The sequence below is a fragment of the Cervus canadensis genome, chromosome 4 (genome assembly GCF_019320065.1).
Source record: "Cervus canadensis isolate Bull #8, Minnesota chromosome 4, ASM1932006v1, whole genome shotgun sequence".
NCBI classification, from domain to species: Eukaryota; Metazoa; Chordata; class Mammalia; order Artiodactyla; family Cervidae; genus Cervus; species Cervus canadensis.
This window is the reverse complement of record NC_057389.1, coordinates 83,761,295-83,766,363: the sequence shown is the minus strand read 5'-3', so window position 1 is coordinate 83,766,363 and position 5,069 is coordinate 83,761,295.

Here is a 5,069-nt window from a genome sequence, read left to right as displayed (position 1 = left end):
TGACAGAATTTGGTCTGGATCAGACTCCCTCTTGTCTTTTAAAGACTATACAATGTCATTCATCCATCCCTCTCTTGTATGATTTATCTCTTCCCCCTATGTGTCATTTCGAGTAGAACACAAACATGCTCTAGTAACTTTCATGTTAAAACCAAATAAACAGCAAAGCTTGATGTCACATCTTACCACCTATTTGTCAACGGCCAATCACAGATAAACCTCTTAGAAGTGTTGTCTACTTTCTCTCTGCTTCCTTACTTCCATCTATCTCATTTATTCAAGCCACTGCAATCTGGCTTCTTACCTACAACACAGTGAAACGGCTTTTGTCATGGTCACTAGTGAGTTCCATGTTGCCAAATCCAAATCTCTTTCTTCATCCTACTCCACCTTTGAGACTCATTTAATACAGTCAACTATCCTCTCCTTGAAATCATACTACCTCTTTCCTTTAGAGACACTTTCCTCTCTTTGTTTTCCCTCCAACCTCAGCCTCCTATCCTCTTTCTCTAGTACCTGATTTATAAACATAAGAATATCTCAAAGCTTGGCTTCTATTCTTCACTGTTTATATAACCTCCATGATCAGTTTATCCTTCTTTCAGGGTCTAATTACTATATTTAGGCTAATCTACTTTAGGCTAATCCACCTCTTCCGCAAGCTCCAGACACATATCTAAAAGGATATTTGAAATCTCAGTGATAATACATCAGGAGAGAACCTCTAATACATTCTCCATGGCAGCCTGATCTTCCTGTCTTCAACATCAAAAGACTGGCACCATTGTCATACTAGTATCTCAAGTCAAGAAAATGTAATGATAGTCTTTGATTCCTCTCATTTCCTTCTGTGTATCAGCAAATTCTGCTGATTCTATATTTTGAACATCTCTGTAATTTATATCAATGACAATTATTAGGAGAGAGCTTTTATCATGTCAATTCAACCTTTTAAAAACTGTTTTGGAAAAAAAAAAACTGTTTTGGTCTTTCAGTTAAAGGTAATGGAGAAAAGGTGTTGTTTTTTTTTTTTTTAAATGTATTCCCAACTTCATGAGACCCACCAAAAACTGTCATCTTCAGTTAAATTATACAATATGAGGTATGTTTGCAAACTGGGAAATCTAGACTAAGACAAGGAAGTATTTTAAGAACAGGTGCACATTGGCTTACACTGTGAACAAGAAACACTTGTCTGAAAGCAAATGACTCTGTCCTAAATGAGTAACAAGATCTGGAAGGATGGGAAGGCCAACAAAAGTAACAGGGACTGTAAACTTGGCAGGGACACAGGGAATGTGGAACAGAATGAATGACTGTGCTGACAAGTCATTTTTCTGGACTACAACCTGAACAGTTCATGGACAGATAAAATAGGGTTAAGGCAAGAGGAGAGACAGTTTTACATACCACCAGACCTCAGTGGCAGAGTTGTGACATAAAAGACTTGATATGTCATAAAGACTGCTGGGACACTGAGCTAAAATCAGAGGTGTCCCAGGGCAGAGGAAATCACAGGTCTTCCAAGAGTGTTTTTAAGATGAGAAACCTAAACCTACAGCATTCCAACTCATATCACTTCCACCTCTATGCAGTTATCCAGTATATTCTTCAAACAATTCAATCCATTAAAAGAAGAACAAAAAATTTAAATATGTAGAGACACTCCACAACAAGTAGGGAGGGAAAATATAAAGCAGGCAGGTAAATAAAATACATTGCAAGAACAGTTGCCCGATAGATTAGGAGTTCAGACATATAATCCTCCATGGCCTCCAATAAATTTCAAACAAATTACCTGCCCATAAAGAAAAGCTCAGAAGAGAGAAATGAGTTGCTAAGACAGCAGAAGACAAAAGGTGAGCTAGCTGAGTGTAGGAATAAAATGAAAAAAGCAACATATATAAAGAGAAAAAAGATATATTAAAAACTAAAAATAAGATAAAGATGACTTAAATCACAGTCAGGTAGATGTTGAAAGCCTAGATTAAATTATAAAAAAAGAATAATGGAAAAGAATAAATATACAGGAATGAATATGGAGGAGGTGGAGGATGAAAGGCCACCCAGAAAGCCATCACATGTGTAATTAGTGCTTGGAAGCAGAATTTATAATGAATAGAACTGAAAAACCATTCAACAACAACAACAACAACAACAAAATCTTTAAAAAATTTTGATTGTAGCAAAGTATTAATCTGCATATCCAAAGATCACTCTATCTCCCAGAGGTCTCAAGAAAATTTGTTTAAAATATGATAGACACTAAATTATATCTTGTTTGTGAATTTAGCTGCATGAAGATATCACCTTAGAAAAAATTTACCTGTTCTATATGGTCATCCAAATAGAAAAGGAAGCTATTTATAGAGGAAAAGTTAGGTTACTTCAGACTTCTCAGTAGCTATGTCTCATGCCAGGAGTCAAGGAAGGCATATCTACAACATCATAAGAAAATAAAGTATCATCCAATCATTTCAAACAGTGACACTATCCTTCAGGCATAACAGCAACTGACATATATTACCAAACACACAGGAACTGAGCACACATAAAAACAATCTTAAGGAGAATAAAAAAAACACCTGAAACTAAAATTTATCCAAATAAATGCTGAATCAAAATATAAGAATAAGGAATGCATGAAAACAAGATTGACATCTGATTTCTCACTGACAATGTCAAACTCAAGAAGACAAAACAGTAATAGCTCAAAAGTTCTGAGAAGCAGTAATTCTGAACCTAGATACTTCTGTACAAATAAACTTTAGTGTAGCCAAAATCTCAACAATTTAAGACAAGTAAGAAGGGGGATAGGGATGGGGAACACATGTAAATCCATGGCTGATTCATGTCAATGTATGGCAAAAACCACTACAATATTGTAAAGTAATCAGCCTCCAACTAATAAAAAAAAAAAAAAAAAAAAAAAAAAAAGAACTCAGTTTACTATTCATAGACTTTCTCTGAAAGAATTATCTTACCATTTATTTTAGCAAAAAGAAAAGAGAATTCATAAGGAAAAACTGGGATGTGAAAAACAATGTTGAACAAATAAAGCAGTAAAGAATGCTAATTTTCTTATTTGTTTTCAGGGAAATGTAATTAGCACTGACTGACTCTAGATGATATTTATGAAATACAAGTAGAAATATGTGTATCAGTCAGCCTTTACTAGGCAATATTGTGTTACAAACAACCTCAGACCTATCTTTACAGAAATGTTTTCCTTTTACTGAGTTTCATATGGTCTATAGATTGCTCTAACTTGAACTTCCATTAAAAGAGCCCCATGATACCAATGTTAAATGGACAAAAACCAAAATAATCTTTATATTATGATAAAAAATATGTACAGCTGTGTTGTATGCAAAATACAGTGTGTTGACAAGCATTACTCATTCATGGTAAGGTAAGTGCAGACAACAGAGTGGCAGATAGGAATGGGAGGAGTTTATTACTAACATCTCAGGGTTTCAAACTTGAAATGGAAAATTCACATTAAGCAACTCTGCAGAACCGCACCCTCACCTTTCACAAAGTCTGGGCTGTTAGGAGGACCTGGCTCTGTTTGAGTGGGGAGGGTGTGGAGACTTCCAGAGGCCCTGACAGAAAAGGAGCAAGACTGGCAACCTTCTTAACTAGGGTTGGAGAGACGAAGGCTGCAACTTGGTGTTGGCTGAAATCTGAAACTGGCCCCTATACTCGGAGGGCAAAGGAAGATCAAAGAAGAAGGCAGAGCACTCCAGAGTGGTAGGCAGCAGTTCTGATAAGCAAGAGAACTTACAAACAAGGCATGACATCGTGACATCCAGTGACATCGTGATGTCTGAGGCTGAGAACATGGCCTCCCTGCAACCTGAGCTGTGCAGGGCGCCACATAACGCAAGGAGCAGACACTACGGCCACAGAAACAGGGGAACATGCCCCTCACTTCTGTTTTCTTTAAGCTGAGCAAAATTTGGACCTTATTTCCATATAATGGGGGAATAATAGGACTCTTAACCTTTTACTGATATTAGAGATATAGCAAACCTTGGCATATAAATGTTAATTGAAGATTTATGTAATTTCATTTAGATTAATGTAAAATGAGACATATACTAGGCTGCAGGGTCACAGAAAGACTGGCTGACTTTCTACTTGTTAGGCATGATGATTGGCAAAGTAAATGATTTAATCCTCAAACTGTATGAGATAATCATTACCATTGTCCCCTCATCATTTTACAGATGAGTAGACTGTTGCTTAGAGACTTACCCCTAAATTTTCAGCTAGATTCTGGTAGAGCTAGCACAACTCAACTGTCAGATCTGTTAGCAACTTCTTGGAACTGGTGTAGTAGAGTGGGAAAAAAAATTGGCTTCAAGGTCAGAAGATGGCTTTTGGAGATTAAGTCCTGTGGTTACTACTGGCATCTTGTGCAGAGTAAAACACCTAAAACTTTAACTTCCTTTCTCTTTACTATTCCTCCATTCTTTGTTGGTGTACAAAACTTCCTATATTTGGAAGTCTCAGTCAAGACTCACACATATTTTGCCATAACATATACTGCAAATGGAATCTGGAAATGAGAGGAACAGCTGTCTCACATATCAGCTTCAGATCGCTCACTTAGGAAAATCAAAGTATACCTTACTTTTTATCAGTGAGCAATTCCCAGTAAGTCTTGAATACATTAACTTTATAATAAGAGCACTTGTCAAAGTTTCTAGCTTATTAGAGGCATGTATTTAGTGTCTGTAATTTTTTCACGTTTCAGAAATAGTGAAAACCAGTGGAAGGAACATGGGCTTTGGAGTTAAAGAAAACAGAGCTACAATCCTAGTTTCTTCCCTTACTAGCTCTATAATTCTGTAAATTACAGGTCAAACTGCCAACATCCGTTGGATCATAGAAAAAAACAAGGGAATTCCAGAAAAACATCCACTTCTGCTTCATTGATTATGCTAAAGCTTTTGACTGTGTGGATTACACCATGGAAAATTCTTAAAGTGATGGGAATAGCAGACCACTTTACCTGTCTCCCAAGAAACCTGTATGCAGGAGAAGAAGCAACATTTAGAACT